General features: G+C 35.0%; 1 protein-coding gene and 1 long non-coding RNA gene across 5 annotated transcripts in view; one reads left to right on the top strand and one right to left on the bottom strand.

Annotated features, from left to right (window-relative positions):
* The window catches only part of LOC410718 (puratrophin-1), a 401,681-nt gene that overhangs the window by 330,924 nt on the left and 49,190 nt on the right, over positions 1-21,567 (bottom strand). The window lies entirely within an intron of this gene.
* Positions 10,952-13,527, top strand: LOC102654418. The gene is made up of 2 exons (XR_411776.3): positions 10,952-11,128; positions 11,445-13,527. It is a non-coding gene; the product is annotated as an uncharacterized LOC102654418 (long non-coding RNA).

Raw genomic sequence — 21,567 nt, 5'->3', positions numbered from 1 at the left:
ATTATTATTAATTTATTATATAATTTATAATTATTAATATATATTTGCAGTGAATTTCGCGAAAGATGGAGTTTGCATTTGGTTTAACGAAATATATATTTGAGATAATAAAAGAAAAAAGTATTCCATTCGATTAGGATAATTATTAAGGTAATGATGACAAACTTTGCTTTTTTATTTATTATTATTATTATATATAATTTATAATTATTAATCTATAATAATATAATATAATTATATATAATTATATAATATAATAATGTAATTATAATTATTAATATATAATATTTGCTTTTTTATTTATTATTATTATTAATTTATTATATAATTTATAATTATTAATATATAATAATATACTATAATTATATATAATTATATAATATAATAATGTAATTATAATTATTAATATATAATATTTGCTTTTTTATTTATTTATTATTATTATTATTAATTATTATTATTATTATTATTATTATTATTATTATTTATTATTATTATTATTATTATATAATTAATATTTATTATTAATTTATAATTATTAATATATGATAATATAATATAATCATATATAATTATATAATATAATAATGTAATTATAATTATTAATATATAATATTTGCTTTTTTATTTATTATTATTATTATATATAATTTATAATTATTAATATATAATAATATAATATAATTATATATAATTGTATAATATAATAATGTAATTGTAATTATTAATATATATTTGCAATGAATTTCACGAAAGGTGGAGTTTGCATTTGGTTTAACGAAATATATATTTGAGATGATAAAAGAAGAAATATATTCCATTCGATTAGGAGTATTACGTGTATTAAGGAAATTATGACAAATTTTGCTTTTTTATTTATTATTATTATTATTATTAATTAAATATTGGCTGGAATTTAAATTCATATTTTTCTGAAAAAAATCGTCACTCGAAACGATCCAGAAAATTGTAACGAATCTATCTCGATAGATTTCGATAGAAAATATTTTAGCATAAATCCATACGGATCCAAGAAACGTATATATATTATTGGAAATAAATTGTTCGTGCCTTTGTTTGTTTAAAAAAAAAAAATAAGAAAAGATTCTATCGATCCGAACAATTACTAAAGTTATCCTCCAAGGGGAATCAAACCTCGATATCCCCTTGTCAAACGTCGAAGGAGAACGTTGAACAAGAATTTCGCAACCCGGTGTCGATGTAATCCTTCGTAGATTTGTCTCGGAAACGTGACATCGATCAAGGGCTCGAAAAGCTCGAGGAGCCATGGAAATCTACACGATGGTCCGTAATGGAAACAATTGAAACCGAGTAGCCTGGAAAAATAGAGACAGCCTGGCTGGAAGGCATGAGACAGCGTAAGAAGAAGTCTGCCCCTCTCCCCTCCCTCCTCCGTTCGGCCGAGAATAATACAGATCGTGAAAACATTTGTTACACGATCTACCTAACCAATCAGCCAGACGTCCAACCCATTCTCCGCGATGCGTGTCTAACCCATGGAATATAATTTAATACATTTATATAACTGACGGGTTATCACTCTCCCTGGCGTGTCTGACACTTCTTACTTACCTGGCTGGCCTGTATTCCACGGATTACGGCCGCATTCGCATTGGCGCGCGATTTTCTCGCGGTCGTTCCCTCCCCCCCCCTCCACTCCACTCTCTATTATTCGTTGATTCGTTGAAATTTTCGAACGGATCGAGTAGAGCAATTTTTAAAAATTTTAAATTTTATTCTTGGGATAAACGATACACGAGAAAGAAAAAGAATTGAAAAATATAAAAATTTGGGAATATTAGTTTCGACTATTGTAACGTGTATATTGTTGCCGGATATATATTATCGATTGAGTTTGTTTTAAGACTTTGCCCAGAGAAAGCTTATTAATATAGATATAACTTGATATAAGCTGGTTGAATAGCATTATTACGTGCATTCTAATAGAAATGTGTCCACTTGGCGACAACGGGACAACATCGACACTCCTGTGCACCGCTTCGACAGCAACCTAAATATTTTGCCTATCAAAGAATGATCGACTGCTCCTTGCACGGTGACAACGAGTGTTTGTTCACTTTATGAACACGATGAAATATAAGTATAGCGATGTCTTGCTGCGTGTGTAGACAACTGAAAGTTGCCGTGCTGTTAAATGGATGATTGTTGTTAATATACCAGGTCAGTGTTGGTAAAAATTACTATTTAATTATTAGTCATTATTTTAGAAAAAGAAAATTCAAAAATTTCAATCACAAGCATTTATAATATTTATTATCCATAGAATACCTTGAATATCGACATATATATATCTATATATTAAAATTTCAAATTGGTTGAATTTCTGTATAAATACTTTCATAAACCACTATTTTAATATCTACACTACTTATTACTTTAAAACGCCTAGCATATATGTACAATAAAAGAACGAACAATCGGAGCTCAGTCGATAAGCAGAACGCAACAGATACAGAAGGAAACTCGAATCGACCGTTATCTAAGATGGTGGTCGAGCAAAATGTTCGTTAATGACACACTCCATTGAGACACCGAAGGCGAAGTGGACGGAGACACTTTTTTGCGAAACGTGATCGATCCACTTACTTTCGCCAATATTTTTTTCTCGTTAGAAGAGCTCCTAACCCGTTTCGCATTCGAGGGACGAGACACGGTGACACGGTGTCGGTCGGTAATTATCGAAAAATGGAAAGAGAGGGAGAGGCTCGGAAAGAGGGAGAGGGACACGCGGTGTTTCTCGTTAATTAAATTGCCGAGAAAAGCCATCGAACGCGGTTGCACAATACACCAGAAGAGCTCGCGATATCCATCAATGCTGCGTCGTTTGGGATCACGATAACGGACCACCGAGCCGAGCCGGGAGAGAGTTTCTTCTCGAGCGCGGGGGGTGGGGTGGGGGAAGAGGGGGGAGCGGCACGCGGGATGGAAACGCGCATTAATCAATCTCCGCACGTGGAAACCCGCGCTTGTCTGATGAAGTGTCTCTCGCTTACAGAAACGATAAGCTTTGCGAATTGCGGTTTTTCTAGCGGCGTGACTCGCGCGCACGTGTGACTCGTTAGAGGCGAGTTTCCTTCTGTTGCTTTTGCTTTTTCGTGAAAGGGATAGGAACATTTTTTTTCTTCTTATTGTTTATTTTTATGAGAAAAGAAAAGATGATTCTGATAATGTTCGCGCAGAGTTTAATATTTAATATTATCCTTAATAAAACTTTTTAATAAGGATAATAGATTGTAAAGATATTTAAACAAGCCTCTCTAATAATTATTCTTTCTCCAAAAGAAGAAAGGGATGAAAATTATCGTTGCCATAAATTTTTTTTTCTTCTTTTAAAATCTTGGAAGAAAAAAGGAAGGGACTTTCCCTGGAAACCTGCGCACTTTGCCCATTGGTGGTCGTCCCTAACATGAAATATCGGCCGGTCGTCGCCGATATCTACCGTTGTAATCTGAGCGGAAACAAATCCTTGGAATGCACCGCGCAGATCGGATTGAGTCGTCGTCGCACGATTGCGATTGCGCTCCAAGTCCACTCGTCGCGTTCGAAAGCATTGTCCCGTCGACGGAAGATTGTGCGAGATAAAAGATCAATTTTAGATATCACAGTAATATATATATAGAGAGTTTATAAGTTTTCTTTAAACTACTTCATTATCTCAATAATGATGTTTCATTAGCTCAAAAATAAATTAATTAAATTTAATACATTATTATTAATAATTACCTTTTTTTCTCAGTTTTAATATCAATCCAAGTAAAATATTTATTTGTATATTTAAGAATTAAAATCTCAGTAAAATGTTTCATTAGCTCAAAAGTAAATTAATTAAATTTAATATATTATTATTAATAATTACTTTTTTTCTCAGTTTTAATATTAATCCAAGTAAAATATTTATTTGTATATTAAGAATTAAAATCTCAGTAAAATGTTTCATTAGCTCAAAAGTAAATTAATTAAATTTAATACATTATTATTAATAATTATCTTTTTTTCTTATTTTTAATATTAATCCAAGTAAAATATTTATTTGTATATTAAGAATTAAAATCTCAGTAAAATGTTTCATTAGCTCAAAAGTAAATTAATTAAATTTAATATATTATTATTAATAATTACCTTTTTTCTCAGTTTTAATATCAATCCAAGTAAACTATTTATTTGTATATTAAGAATTAAAATCTCAGTAAAATGTTTCATTAGCTCAAAAGTAAATTAATTAAATTTAATACATTATTATTAATAATTACCTTTTTTTCTCAGTTTTAATATCAATCCAAGTAAAATATTTATTTGTATATTGAGAATTAAAAAATTTACCTCCATTATAAATTTACATATTTCGATCCTCGAATAAACGATATTTCATTATCATATATATATTTCATAATCTAAAAGATTGGTCGATTCCAACCCTGAAAACCGCTCTATCGCAATATATCCCCGGCTGGCCAACCACGTCAATTTGCGGTCGCGCGATTAATTCGTCGTTCCTTAAAAATGTCTCGAAGCAACATTGTAGCGACGACGTTGCGGCGCCGATCCCGCAAAAATCCCCTCAACACCATTACGCGGTGCACGTGACTCGCGCGATTGCATTAGGCAACGATGAAAGAGGGGGGAGGGAGAGAGAGGGGCGATCTCGCTCGACACGGTCGCGATATCGCTGACACCTCTCGACAATGAGCGTGGAGAACGACTCGAGGAGAGCGAGTCGACGAAAGGGATGGAAGGAATTTTTCTATAAAATGTAAAATTTAAATATTGTAAATTTTATTATTAAATTAAAATAATTATATTATAAATGAAGTTCGAATAGACCATTATGAAAAATATTGTTAACAAAATTCTACTGTAGATTTAACGAGTCTCTAATATGATTAAATTTAAAATTACAATTATTATTTTCGATCGGTACATGTGATTTGCTGCACATATGACGAGAATGAAAAAAAATTCTACTGTAGATTTAAATTTTAACGAGTCTCTAAAATGATTAAATTTAAAATTACAATCATTATTTTCGATCGATAGATATGATTGCTAAATATGATTGCACATATGACGAGAATGAAAAAGATTTCTTGATTCGCTTAAAAAACGTAATAACATTAGACTCTTAACGAAATTCGATACAAGTTTAACCTGACGTTATCATGTATTAGTCAAATCAAATTTAATTCTAATCGTAAGAAGAATTTTAGAAGGGAAGCTTTCCTAACCTAACCTAACTTAACGTGATAAAAATCTCTCCAATATTAGCCTCTTAACCTTAATTTAAATCAATCTTCGCAATACGATTTGACGTGAAAGTCGATCGATATTTATCCAATTTATCCAAGAGATCTTGTATTACAAAATTGAACGAGTAAAAACTCCCCCCCGTTTCCAATTGTGTTTCCCGTGTGAACACGATGGAAAAACGGTAACCGACAACGTCACGCGCCAGTCATGGAATGCCGATGGTGGGTTATCGACGGTGGATATCAAGAATCCGACTTTCGCGCGCGAGCCGTACGAAAGAATCGGCGTCTGCGCAGGTCGCGGTGACGGGTCACGGCTGCGGCACCCTGTATATAGGACGGTGACGTCACCTCAAGCATAGTGTATAAAATGCATCCGGTGGGTGTGTCGCTCCCATACCCTTTGTGACTCCTTGTGGCGCTATCAACCCGCGTCGCGCGTGAAAGACAGGCCCCGAAAGAAAGGGAAGGATACGATCCGCGTCCCGTTTCTATGGAATTCTCTATGGATGGAAAAACTTTTTTCTTTTTTTTTTTTTAATAGGAAAAATTCATTAGAGGAATTTGAACTTTTCGAATTTTTTTTAAAGAAGAGGCTTTGTGCCTCGCTTCATAAAATGCTGAGATTTGCCACAAAATTTGGAGAGATAGTTAAGAGTCCTAATGTGTATATAAATGATTCTAATATAATTATTCTTTTAACATATGTAAAGTCTTCATTGAGAAAATTCTAATCTAATGGTTTTACCAAATTAATTTTTCTTTGCTCTACTAGAATTGCATTCAAGTGTGTGGCTATATTCTTAAGAAGAATTAGATTTAAAAATGGAGCATCCTATAAATAGATAATGAAATATTATTGATAATATATGGATAAACAGTGTATTCAATATTCAGTAACATTTGTATATACAATTTTCATATTGAAAATTTAATTATCAATACCTCAGAGATTAATAAATATCATGTCGAAATCGCGATATTTCGAAAGTGAAGGTAAAATTTCTATATAAGATAGAGAGAATAAAAAAAAATTGCAACTTGAAAATTTCTACGATCTATCGTATAATTAGCGTAGAAAGTATTTGAAGAGTTTATTATACGATGAAAAAAAAGTAATACAATTTACCCAATTTCATATGAAAGGCAATCATCTTTAATTGTAAATAAATATTTATCTAGAAGATTTTAAGATCCAAGTAAATTTTCATTCTACAATTTTTTCTATTTACTATTAAAAATACTCCATAAATATTAAAAAGAAGAAGAAGAAGAAGAAGAAAGGAAGCTAGATATTTCTAAGTAGAGGCTTATCAAAAAACGATAAGCTCGAACTCTTTACGTCAGCTTCGAGGTGGCTAAAGTAACGGAGAACGATCTTAAATGCAGAAAGGAATGTTAAGTGAAGAGCTACGAACGAAACCAAGTTTCTTTTTTTTTAGCATTGCACGCCAAATCGCGTGCCAAACACAACAATCTCTAATTGAACTCTAATTTGAACAACGATTATTCATCGAAAATTTAAGAAATTGTAATTAAAATATTTCAAAAAACACTTTATAAAAACGACTTAACTGTTCAAAGACAAAAAGACGATGAAATTTTCACGTTTGTTTCGATTATGAGTTCATTTTTTTCTAGTCTAAATCGCCTAGTCTAAACAAATAGGGGAAAGTTAAATAACGTGAGCGAGTAATAATGGAAACGCGACAGATCACACGAGGCCACTTATTTACCGGTCGATACTCTCTCTCTTTCTCTCCAACCAATCGAAATATCGAGTATCCCACCTGGCTGGCTGACAAGCGCGTAGAAAACGTGACGAAGAGCGGAAAAATTCGTTTGGTAATTACTGTAATTCACGATATACGCGTTTCACGGTATCAACGACATTGCCAATTATGCTCTTAATATCGCGAGCGATTTCTGCGAAAATACCGTGCACGCGGCAATAAATCAAACGCCATCCGTGCCGTTTGCAAATTGGTGGTGTTGTGTGAAGTTACTGTGTAACCAGTTTGAAATTATTTCACGCTTATTACAGCCTTCGAAGATTTTTTTTTTCTTTGATTTTATTTTTCTTCTTTTCATCTTTTCGATATCGAAATCTCGTATTTTCGTATTTAAATTCTAAGTATCTAATGAAATTTTCGAATTTTTAAATCGAATCTTTAACAATATCTTCCGTTAAATTTTCAAATTCAAATTCGAAATTCTAACACCAATTTTCTTGCGTTGAATTCGTTGCATCTCATTTGCTGGAAACTTCGATTTACGCAACGTCGAAGATGTCGTTAATTCGAAGGAAAATTACGCAAGATCGATCGAAAAAATCGGAAGCACGTTAAAAATTTCGAGCGAGAAACGCCATTTTACTAATAATATGACACATTTCAACCAAAAATATTATTATCTTAAACTTAAAACATGCTCTGAAAATTAATTAAAATTTAACGAATAACAGCGACAATATTTTATCCCTAAATTTTAAGTTCCCTAAAAAAACATCATAATTCTTCTCTTTTTCAATTAATGAAGAAACGATAGGATGTTTATTTTCGTTGTCTGAAAAAGAAAAGGGAAGAAACGAGCGCATTTCACTCGCTTTCCCAACAACGAATCAACACCGCCCACGCTATCGACCAATTTATCGACCGGGCGCGCGAAGATCGGCGGGCAACAAGACCGATCCCTCGCGCAACAATCTCTTCAAAAACGTTTCCATGTTTATCCGCGTGGCTATCGGCGGATCGGGCGACAGGAACCGCTCCAGGCCGGGAAACACGCGCCCCGTAAATCACGCTGGAGGCTCGCTCGTTGTCGTTGCAACGTAACAAAGTCCCCGGCTGATGAACGAGTACAGCTTGCACTCCTCGAGGGAGGGAGTCGGATTTCCTTCTTCGCCTCGACAGGATTTTCCGCGTTCGAATACGTTTCACTCGAAGAATAAAGATTAAAGGCTCGCGACTTAAATATATTTAAACAAATATAAAAAAATATATTTAAAATAATATATTTAAAAAATAAATTAAAAAGTAAATTGTGCGATTGATTTGTTTAAGTTTTGTAAATCGAACGATGAGAAAAGTGTTCAAATTTATTTGTAAATTATTAAATTATTTAATATTTTGGATAATTGTTTGGGAGATTTTTGGGAGAAGAGAGTTTTATTAGAAGTGTATTAAAATTATAATTCTATCGTATAAACGTTATGTACAGTAAAGGAAGGAGAAGAAGAGAGGAAGAAAGGGAGGAATCGAACGATCGAACGATGAGAAAAGAGTTCAAATTTATTTGTGAATTATTAAGTTATTTAATATTTTGGATAATTGTTTGGGAGATTTTTGGGGAGAAGAGAGTTTTATAGAGTATGTATTAAAATTATAATTCTATCGTATAAACGTTATGTACAGTAAAGGAAGGGGAAGAAGGGAGGAAGAAAGGAAGGCAAGAAGATAGACTTTCACCTCGCGCTTGGCACGATGATCACGAGGGATTGTGTAGATTGTGTGCTGCATGAAAGAGAGGACAGCGTTGGGGAGAAAACGAAATCTCTTTTCCTCCCTTTAAATGTCTCTCCCTTCTTTTTACAATTCTATTTATTTCTTCTTATCTTTCGTTACTTCTTTCTTTTCTTTCCAATATTATTTGTTAATCTTTCGATATAGCAAATATTTGTCCACTTTACGTTTCTTCTATAATGTAATCGCTTCTTTCGATGTTTCAGGAAGGATTATCTCGTGAAAAGTTAAGATTTGTGAAATTTCGAGGAGGAGAAGATTGAATTTTGCAAGAAATAAATGGATAAACTAAAATATTTTAATTCATTTTATAAAAACTTAAATTTCATCTCCCATAATATGTTATTAATCCTATAATTAATAATAAAGCAATATCGATTTAATAAAATAGTTACTATACCTGAAGTGAATGATTTTATTTTTATATAATAAATCACAAGACAATAAGAAATTAAACCTAAACCATCTCAACCACCTAAAATAATTGATAATATATTTGGTCTTAAAATGAATATATATATATATTGAAATTAAAAATAAAATTATTAAATATAAAAAACGATCCATTTTTAATTCCCTTAAATCTAACTGTATAAATAATAATTATAGAAAAAATTATTCTTACTTCTTAAAAAAATAAATATCAATGATTTACAATCAATTAATAATAAAATAAATTAAATTTTATTGAATTAAATGAATAAATATTTCGTTCAAAAAAAATTTCTTTATTTAAATATAAAAAAATATAATCTTATTAATATTATCGAAAAACTAAATCCAGATAATAAAATTCCACAAACTGATATTTTAATAATAATTTAAATCTCTTCTTTTTTCATTTCTTCCAAAATTATCTGCGGTCGCCCACTTTCTCCCTAAACGGTTGCAACGACGACGAGCGTGGCCGGCCATAACCGAAAAATAAAGCCGCTTCCTTCTTCGTCAAATTATAAATTTCACCCATTTCCAAATTTTCAACTTATCATCTCGATTTCATCGGATCGTTTCACGCGACTCTGGAATCGGTTTCCTCGGATCCGCTTGAATTGGCCAGCCGCCGACCGCAAAACTCTATCAGCCACGTTTAAAAGAGCTGTCTTGACTCGAACCGAATGATTTCGTTCGAGAGAAGATGATTTTAATTGCGACGATTCGAAAGGATGGCAATTTAAAGGGAATCGTAACGAACGTACGAAAGATTTAATAATAGCTTTATTGAATTGAGGATTGCAGTACCGTTTTCATCAAAACGAACTCTATTAAGGAGATCTCTCGTACGATTTATTAATTTATATAATAAATTTGGTTAAAATTAAAATTTAAATAGCTTATATTAATGAAAATTAATTCTTAGGATTTAAAGTAACCCAAATGATTTATTAACAATAAATTGCTAATTATTTGAAAAATTATTTTGGAATAAAATGAATTAAATTATAAAAAACAGTTTAAAATAATATTAATTTCGACTTAAATATTGATTACTAATTTTTAACATCGATACTCTGTCAATGAATGAAACCGTAAATTGATTAAATTAATTTCGTAAAAATGGATATAACGTAAATTCGATCCGAGAGAGAAAGAGAGAGAAAAATGTTCGTATCGGGCATCAAAATTACGCTTACGAAAGCAAGGGCGCATCCATCATTGGCGAATAATTAACCGAGGCCACCACCCAGGTAGCGGTTCGTGTTCGCTAATAAGAAGACGTACAAGTTGACCAATGCACGTGAGCGCGGCTCGTCCGCATTATTAATCAACCATCCTCGGGGTCAAGGGGACTCGAGACAAGCGGAATCGTGATAAATCGCGACGCGTTTTCGAGTTCGAGGCCGCAGAACCGAGGAATAAGCGTTAAGAATATTATTTTATTTCAGAGTTCATCTTCGAGTAAAAGCTATCGAATATATTTTTCTATCGAGTCATTTAATTATTTGATCAAATTACTTAAAGAAAAAAGAAAAAATATAGATCAGAAATCTATTCACCAAAACCAAACGCTCGAATTAAGGAGGTCGAGAGATCAAGGTTAACCAATTATCTTAATTATTTTCACGTTTCATATATTACCGTTGGAATTCATACAACGATAACGTCAATAAGATAACAGCGAGGTCGATTCTCGTTCTCGAGTAAGCAAGTATCTCGCCCGTGGAACTATGCGGGATATATATATACCTCCTGCGAGTATGCAACGCGACGGGTAATTAAACGACGCGCTAATTAATCGAGGACGCAACGCACAGAGATAGTGGAAGAACGATGTCGCGGGACGATCGCATCTTTACGTCTTAATTTGGCCTTAAGTGGACTCTGGTATGATCGTTAACGAGGCATTTGCCTTTTTTCTTTTTTTTATATAACGTCGGATTCCTGGAATGAAATTTCTTCCAGTTGATACCTGTTTGCAATCGAAAGAATATTAGATTATTATTTACTGAATACTAAATAAAATATTCAGAGAATATTAATACTTTGAACAAATCTGCAATTATCGACGTACATACGCAACATGATATTTTAAATTAGCAACCAAATAATGAATATTTATATTAGGAAAAGAACTTAATCCCCTTAAGGATTAAAGAATGATAATATAAATGTGATTAAACATATTTTTCATTATTTCCAGATAAGTACATTACTTATACACATAAGACTTTCAACGCGAAAAATGAAACGAAATGAAACGGGACGGCCAGCCGCAAAGCGTCAACGTTATCTCTGACACGGTGCTCTGCCTACTTGCGTACAAACGGTTGATTCGCGTGGGTGGCGTGCGAATTTCTCGTCCTGCCAGCCAATCCTCCCCCACTCCTCTTTAGCCACGCCTTATCTATCCTGCGGGATGTTTGAACGAGGGACGAGCGTTATCGGGATAATTCCCTGAAACGCGTGAAAGCGAGTCTAAAACCGACGAAATCAATCTGTGTTGCCTCTTGTTAAACCGAAAGGTGTTTCTTTTTCTTTTTAAATTACGCGTCGATTCGCTTTCATGCGCGGGGAAACGAATTTTTTGCAAACGCGTAATACGCCTGATTACATGCGCCGTGTATATACGATGGTCGGTGGCGCGCGAGTGGATGGATGGTGTTTGGAGGTTAGGTTATCCGGAGAGGTGGCGACCTCTCGGTGGAAGAGAAACCCTGACATTTACGACGCTTTATCTTCAGCCAAGTTCGTTAACGATATTTTGGATTTATATCTCTTCTTTTTTTTTTTAATATATTTGATAAGTAAAGTTAGTTATCTGCTTTTTGAGGGGATTTAGATTGTATTGTAGAGTCTAATTTATTTTTCTCCAATATTTATCTTAAAATAATCTACACCATTTAATTTATGAAACTAATTTGTAAAAAAAAGTTTCTTATTAGACAGAACGATGAAGAAATTTGTCTATTTATTTATTGAATGAGCTTTTCTGTTCTAGTAGTTCTCTTGATACCGACAATAAAAATAGATGGCTTTAATTCGTTATTACCCTCTCCCTGCAAAGAGATTCGAGATAAGACATGATTCAACCTTAGAAGCTACGGGTCTGAAGATTAATTTGATAAGCTATTAATAAGAACCACAATGATTCCCCCATCACATTTATCTCCCTTCATCGCTCCCTAGAGTAATTAAACTCTATACATTATCCCAAGCTATTCTAAATTGGTGATATCAAATTACCCCAAAAATCTCTACACTTGATAATCTTCTAACCACTTCTCCCTTCATTTATCATCTCCACGAATGATTCTTATATTCCGTACGATACGTAAAATGGAAATTAATAAAATATTTCATACAATAAGTAAGGAAAGGAATTTTCAAATGATAAAGTTACGATAATTGTATATTTAAAGTATTTATAGAATCAATTACCTCTCGTTATCATCAACAAAAAAAAAGCCTGGCTCGATTTATAAAAATTTACTATAAATATAACTATATTTAATTCCTCGTTTCATTACGTTCGACTCTACCAACCTCGCCCATCGCAGACGACCAAGCGGAAGCCAAGCGGCTAACGGAATCCCCATTTAATAATAAACCGAAACGCATGCGCACGAGAATCCAATCCACCAACGTTCCACACAACGCTGTTGAAAAGAAAGCCTAGGAGAGTCTACTTTACCTACCGTACCAAGCCGGTAGATTCGTGTGATAAAGAGCGTAACGCGCTTGGTCAGGGGCGCATTGTGCGTGTCGCCTGTTTGGACAGCACAGTAAGCGCGTTCTGTCAGCGGCGCGCGAGCGTGCGCGCTCATCGAGCGGAACAAGCGCGGTGCCTTTTGCAAAACGGCAGCCGCCGCTCGCGTAGGTGGAAACGCGGGCGGCCGCTCGAGGCCCGCTTTGAGGCCGTGTCCCGTAACAGGCTAACTTCATGCAAATCGGAGGGGGACACCGAGATGGAAAGGACTCGCCTATCGTTTCTGCAGGCCGCAAACGGTACGGAACGCTTTCCACGCTCGGGGACGAGGAAATGGAAGTTCGGATCGATTGGGAGGATAGATTGTTCATTTGTACGAAATTGATGCGAATTAATGAAAATTATATATATTTAGGTTAATTTATCATAAGTGAAGCGATAATATGTTGAAATATCTTTGATTAATTTGTAATTTCATTATCATAAATTTTGTATTCGTCATTTTACAAAAGAGAGAAATAATAAATGCAAGAATTGGAATTTTGTGGAATGATAGAATTCCATTTATCTAACCATATTATCACGAAAGTTTTATATAATTGGGATTCCTTTGGTTATTTACAATTTCTTATTTAAATAATAGAGTAACTCTGTATAGTAATTGGACAATATTCAAGAGTATTTAGAAATCTAGCATGGTTTATCGGTTTTATGACAGTGAAATAAGTAGGAATTAAAGTTAGAAAGTTGAAGAATTTTTAAACGTTTTAAAACCGATGAGAGGTCGATATGACATGACAAGATTCGTACACTTGTAAATACCAAGTTGATATTGTAATTAAGAAGGATCAAAGGAAAGTGGTATTTTTATCTATCATATTGACAACTTGCATTGAATCATGCAACATGTTAGCTTTTACAGCAACCTGATAAAACCTACAATTAGACAAGTCAATAATCCAATAACACGTTCAAATATTCTTTCATTTATCTATTCTTTCGAGCATAGCTGCAATAATCTCAAACTACCGACTTCCAAGACGTCATTCTAGCACCAGTGTTTCTCAACCTATTTATTTTCAATACCTATTAGAATTGAAAAATCTAAATTCGATCTAAAATATGTTTCCATATGATTTCGAATGATAATACGAATTATTTAATTGTTAAGAAAAACACAAATTGTATAATATATTAACGAGATAGTTTTATTAACAAACAAATACAAAATGTGAATTAAAAATAAACGAAATCGAAAGCAAATTTAAACAAATTATTTTATCGTCAACTTGAACGATCCTTAATCGATATATCTTGACAATTTTATTACGAATGCATAGACAAACTAGTTTCTGAGAAACGCTGGGCCAAATTATCGATCGACTTTAACCAAGGTCGAGTGCCTGCCAATGGTAAACATCATATTCGAACTTTCTCCAAACAGTGCCAACCAACTAGGCGACCGACCACCCATTAAAAGCCGAGTTGCTGCCCCTCCCCTTCCTCCCTCCCCGAATACGGGTTCCCGAAATATACTTTCTCGACTGAGCAATGGATTCAACTAGTTGCTCGCGACTCCGTTGACCCCTTTTTCGATACGATGACGGGCACGTCGAGGAGGTTATCCTCCACTCCAGGTTGTATCAACGTCCGATCAACCGGCTTGTCGACGGAACACGGCACACACTTGCACAGTGCATGAACGCAAACACACGCTTCCGTGGGCAAACAGCGGAGCGGACAACGGCTGCCGAGTAGCAGGCCTAAGAAGAACTTTCATTTTCATTTTTCTGCCGAGCTCACCCACGTAATTTCTAAAGTACGAAGAGGAAAAAACATGCTTTTTTTTTTTTCTAAAGCCATTAATTTTATTTAAAATTGTTTCCAAATGAAACAATGAATTTAACAATGAAAAAAATATTAGACAAAATAATATTTACGTTCGTTTCGATATATTTCTTCAAAAATAAATTGAAAATACTTACAGATCAGATATTTTTATTTTTTTATTCTTCATCGAAGAATTTAAGGATTAAATATTGTTTCAATGGCGGGAAGGATAATATTAACGGTATATAAACTGATTTTCTGCATCGATTATGGACTTTCACGATTGGAAGAAAGTTTCAGCATTTTTGAAGATCGAAAGACGAGGCATGTGCGCGAGGGTGGGGAGGGTGAAGATTCTTGGGAAGGGGGCTCGTCGTGCCAATGGTATTGGGTATTGGTTCGGTGTGTAGTGTTCTCGAATACGTCCAAGTCAGCGCTAGACAAGACGACAAATATTGATCCTCGGCCAAGTCCGCTTCTATATAATTCTCTCCTCTGACTTTTCGCTCGTAAAAACAAACTTTTCAGAATGAGACAACTTTCGATCGTACACTCTTCCTCCCTTTATATTTACATGAAATTTGTCACGTATTATTCTTTGAAATTAATAAAACGAAATATTATAATTCAATAACAATTACATTTTTATATTCCAAAACGTTAAGTAAGCAAAATATCAAAAATATTTATTCCTCTTTTTAAAGAAACATGAAACAATATTTTTATCCGATGATAAAAATATTCAAAAGAATAATTTCTAACCTAAAAATACTAAAAATAATTGATTCACAAGAAAACAAAAATCACGATTGAATAAAATCAATTAACTCATTTTAAATCCACGTTGATCGAAAAAACAGAATCAAGAGAGAATCAGAAAATTTAAATATCTTCGACGAGGATGAAGGATACCCCATATATATATTTTTGTACGAGTTTTTGCCGGGAGGGGGGAGGGTGTTATCCCCCCTATCCCGGAGGAGGATCTCGATTGAGCCGTCCGCGTGGACGTCTGAACGGTGTGTTTAATGAAGAGAGAGACATCGTGGCGAGATGTCGTAGCGGCTGACGGACTACAAGCGTTGCTAACGCGCCTTCCCTCTTCTCTCCTATCCGTCCATCCTCTCCGGAGACTTTCCAGCGACGGCGCGGACCGTTGGATCTCCCCGGCTTTCTTTGGCGAAGCGCGGTGAAGCGCGATCAACTGGTCTCGCCAGGTGCTTTCTACCAGCGGTCACGCCAGCCTCGGCAGGAGAAGAAAAAAAAGGGTAAAAAGCGCGAGTATCTTATTGCACGCGAGGGGGGAGGGAGGATGCTTTCGCCCGAGATTCGATCAACTTTTTCTTTCGGATCGGCCTTTGTTAAACTCCTCGTTTAACCTTGCGCTTCCGGTCCCCTTCAAAGGGCAGATTAACTACTTCGAGATTTCCATTTCGAGTGGAAAATCCGGAAAATTTTATGAGAGAGAGAAATATATATCATAAAATGTTTAGATGTAATATGGACAATTGAAAGAGAAGAACGTTGATGTATCAAAATTTCCAAGGTTTATCCTAATAGATGTACGCAAAATTCAAGTTAAAATTCTTTTATAAATAATTTTAAAAATTTTAAAAATGTTTTATAATATTGTATAAATAGTTTATATAGTTTATATTATTAGCATGTTGACGAAAAGAACATTAGAAGAAAAAGACAGGAAAATGTCATTCTCGTTGAGAAGGAGGGACGTGGATGTGGGTCGCAGGGTGTGTGGATCGGCTTTGTGAAAAAGCGGGATGGTTGACGACGACACCGCGTCGCCGCTGTAATGACCGTCCATTACTTAATACCCGTGACCGCGCGCACGGGACACCGCACGGTTTTCAGCACGGTGTATAACCTAATGTAAGGAGCGAAGCGGCAGTCGGTCACGTCTCGGCTGCCAGCCGACTGTTTCACCGACCGAAACAGCGCGGGATGAGAGAAGGATCGATGTAACGGTGAGAAATTATTGACGGACGGATCGGGGAAGGGGGGGTAATAAGTTTCGAGAGATAACTTCCTTTTATTTTCTCGTTGGATAACTATCCACGTTGCGTAGGTGATGTTTAACCTATTTCGCGAGGAAAAATTTCTTATGGCAAACACGGTAGTTACATTGAAATATTGCGTATCGATTTTTCGGATTATAATTCTAGAGATAAAAAATTAGATCTCTAAAAATTTCTTGTCGCCAGGAAAATGTCTAAAATTATCATAGTATAATAAAGTAAAATTTTTAATAATTTGAATAATTTTTCTCTTATTATATTTTCCCCTATTATTCAAACGAAGATATTAAAAATATAGTGTTTCAGCCAATTCGTCCTACAATCTATATCTATTTAATCTTAATTGGAATCATTTTTCTTAGAGAGTGGGATATTGCATTATTTTTGGAGAAAAGGGATACATCCAAGGAACTATTATATATCCACGTGTTAAGTTACTATAGCATGATGGAAATAGGAGGATTTACCCGGCTCGCTGATAGCGCGTAGTTAGGAATAACTGCTGTTTGCTGCGGAGTTGTGATAGAAGGAAAATAACGTAAACGACGTTAGGCAAGAGATATTCCGCCAATTTCCGTTGTTAGATCGATGTTTCTTCCAGAACTCGTACTCGATGTTATTGATTTGCTTCTTTATTCAAATTTCATTTTAGAATAAACGTAGTTACATAGCTTTTCTTATTTAATATTTTTCAATAATACAAAAAACGAGTCGAAAACGCTATACGAAAAGTTGAAAACGTTTCGAAAAATTTATATTGCACAAGAGTGAGGCCGACAATCGCGTTCCGAACGAACGTTTGCGTAGAGCAGCGCGGGTGCATTCGTGATCGATCGTCATGATTCATCGGGCCTGTTTGGAACGGAATATGGGTTACACGGAGCCGAGGCGGTCGCGGCATGGAAATAGAATCACGCAACGCTTGTCCTAAATCCGGAGCATGTCGTTCTTCACTGCGAAACACACGAAAGCCACGGTGTGCCCGGTGGGTAAAGGGAACGGGCGCTGCTGCTGCCTGGTCGGCCATTAATCGACCGTATCCTTTAATCCCTCAGACGTGTACAGCCGTAACCGTTCGCGGCAGAAGAAACGCCGACTCCTTCGATGCCTTCCCCCTTTGCCTTCCAACTTCCGCACGGAGCGAATTTGTACGCTCGTTTCGAGTTTCTCCACTCGAACCCTCTTCGATCGGGGAAATCTTATACTCGGTTCAAAACATCGAACTTTTTTTTTTTTTTTTCTAAAAAAACTTATTACGCTCAACTTTTTAAAAATCACGAAGATTATCCCTTTTAAAATAATTAATCGTTTCATATTTTTTGAACATCGAAGTATATTGATTTCGCTCGAACGATTCCGTAGATGATTCGTTCAAAGATAAAAATTCTGAAATTACAATAATCTTTTGTAATAAATAAGAAGGTGTTATAACATAAATTGAAAATTCCATAAATTCCTCTAAAATATACAATAATATAATCGTACAAATATATGCCAATTTAATTCGAAACTTTGCGCTCGAATCGTCGTTTGATTCGCTAATTGTCGCCCGAAATATAGAGTCAGAACGGATGTGAGCAACAATCGACAGATGTAACCGTGCCGCCTCGGCCTCGCCGATGACGTGAACCATTAATTACCGGAAACGTGACCCGATGCCCGGTGACACGGCTCGTGTGCATCGAGTGCAGCAGAGAGAAGATATCACGAGCATCACGAAAGAAACGTGGAGGGAGGGTGTTTTGCATCTCTCTGCCCAATCACTTTCTCTATTCCAACTGTGCCTGAATGATCCTCATCCGTCCAAAGTATAATTGGGATGATGATTTTGTATCTTGGGGATAATCATCGATTGTTTTTTTTTTTTGAATGAAATTTTGAGATTTAAATGTTAAGTGAAATTGGAATAAAATTTTGAACCTCGATGAGCAATTAAAATTAAATGTCTCTAGGTTTTTGATTTTTGATTTGAAATTGGGGATTGATAGAATTATTAATAATAATAAATTTAATTGATAATAATTATTTATAATCTTTTTTGTCATTAAAAAATTTAGTAAAAAACTAGGATAAAAAGGTATTATAAAAAGGTAATTAATATATTAAGTTAAATGTTGAATCATTAATTGATTTGATTAAAGATTCAATAAAACTTGAAATTCTATTAGAACATTGATGATTGTATAAATTTTTAAATAATAGTAATAATTTTGAAAAGATTTTTGTTTGAAAAAAGCCTTGAAATAAAAATAAGAGTGAAAAATCGATTAATGATTGATATTTATTAGAATTTTTGTGTTGAATGAATGACAAATTTTTATATTTTACTATGAACAATGTAGAATTAAAATAGCAGGATGATATAAAAACGAAGAAAATTTCATATTCTGGAAATATTACGACGTGTCGAAATGGCGCGGTATTCGGGGGAAAAAATGTTCCATCAAACGGTTTCGTGAAAGCAGTCGAATGCTTTCTCTCGCAGTTTCAACGATTCTTATCAACCAAACAAACTGACAGTTGCCAATAATTAGGCTGCGAGTCTTTCACGATTTGTCGAATTTTATTATTTTGAACAGTTTCGCTAATTTCCATTTTTTCACTCTTTTTAAAAAATTTTTTATCGATTACGGTTCTTTGAAACGATCGCTATATAGAAGTTTGAAGCGTTTTCTCGGTGACAATTATGATCGCGATGCGGCGACTCAAAAAAATATTCTCTCATTTTATTGGATGATCATTTTTCAATAAATGGTGTTGGAATTTTTTCACAATTTTTTTTCAAGAATTATTAATTGACATTTAATATCATTGAAGATTAAACGACACTTTCTCAATTTTACAAATAACTGTTTCTTAACAAATATACTTTTTTAACGATTATTTTATTAATTGACATCGTTGAATATCAATGAGTATTTTGTAAAAAAATATGCAAAAATACAGTTATTATTATCAATCTATTTAAAATATAATGATATTATATAGGATAGTAACAATTTTAGAATTATTTAAAATGATATCAACCGAAAACATTTTCTTTTTCCTCTAAACGATATCTTTTAAATTTTAAAAAACTGTGATTTCTTATAAATCTCACGAGATCTTTCTAGAATTAAAAAAATAAATCCACTCTCAAGACTTCTGAGAATAAATATATCCTCATCTTTATATAAGACAAATATCTCTCGTCCGAGCGTCAATCTCTCTACGTCCAAACGTGTCAGGGTTTGGACGCGGTTCACCGCAGCTCGCGTGGTCCGCAAAACCGCGAAATTTAATTGCTCGTTAGTAAAACGGCCGTGGCATTGAATCGTCGCGGGAAACTCGACGACCTTGAAAGTCGATCCTCGTGGCCAGATGGCCGCGCGTCGACAAGACACGTAACGCGCTCGCTTCTCAATCGAGTCCCCTCCCCCACCCTTTCCACCTATACCGGGCAAAGATCGGAGGAGAGAAACTCGGAAAGAAGGGAGAAAGAGAATCGCGCGTTCCGAACACGCTGTAAAACATATATTTAACGGTAGTCAGGTACCGTAGCGAGAGAGAGGATTGTAATCTTATACGTTCCAAGTGGTAGGTATCGGGTGTTGCTTGTTTCAAACACCCGGGGAATATTAATGACCCATGCCGTTTTTCGAGGGACCCTCGTGAAGTCCCCCGATCGAGCGGTTTATGAGAAGAATGAAGGCGGAAAGGTTGTTGCGCCCGATTACCGACGATTAGATGTCGATAACTTACCGATAATTGGCAATGGATAATCTGTTACGTATTGGAAAATTACTGTCATTTCGGAGGGATCGGTTAAGCATTTGTCCCCTCGGCTCGAGAAGATTGTAACGCATAACGGGGAGAGAAAGACGGTTTGGGTTTCACGAGGGGACTTGAGAGTAGGATTATTGGATATTCTCGCTCGTAATACGAGTGTCCGTGTTGCCGATATTACGTGCGTTGGATTTCTATCTATCGATTGATCTGACTTTCGCTTTTCAAGATTTGGATTTGAGTCGAATCGCTATAAAAGAAAAAAAAAGAATAATATTTCTGTCAAAATTGAAGCTAGCAAAATTAACGTTTCATTTTCAATAAAATAAATTTAATATTTTCCCAATGAATTTTCCCAATGTCTCATGTTATATAAAATAAATCCATAGTTTCTCAAGCAACAATCTCGGTTCCATATCGGCCCTTTTCATTTCATACACGATCGAGCGCGATTGAATCGAACGAATACACCAGGGCATAGTTATTCGCACGAGCATAACCCGGAAACGGTGATCTGACACGAGACCGGGGTCCGTGAACGTTGACACCTTATTATCGTGCCGCCTCGGGCCGCGATCATCCAGGGAGAGAAGAAATTGCTCAACTCTCTTCACCACGGCGAAAGTCACCGACTGAAAAGAATGGCCCGCTAAACTATATTCCGATCGGAAGTCACGCGGAATAATCCCGTGCTTTCTTCCTTCCCTCCTCCCCTCCCTTCCTCTTTCTCTCTCCTCGACAAAGAATCGCTGTAAAATTCGATCGACAAACTCCGCGATCGCCACGGTTCAATGAAGAAACGATCCTTTATCCAATACTCGAGAACCTTCTTGTCGCGGCTTGTACAATATCTTTCATATTTAAACAATTGGCACACGATACTAATAAAGAAACTTGATCGAAGTTACGGAAGAATATCTTTGTTTGATAAAGTGAAACGACGTTGAACAAAATGATGACAGTTTATTAACAATCCTTGTATGTTGTTG

The sequence above is a fragment of the Apis mellifera genome, linkage group LG1, assembly GCF_003254395.2.
Source record: "Apis mellifera strain DH4 linkage group LG1, Amel_HAv3.1, whole genome shotgun sequence".
Classification (NCBI taxonomy): Eukaryota; Metazoa; Arthropoda; class Insecta; order Hymenoptera; family Apidae; genus Apis; species Apis mellifera.
This window is presented reverse-complemented; position numbering and strand designations above follow the sequence as displayed.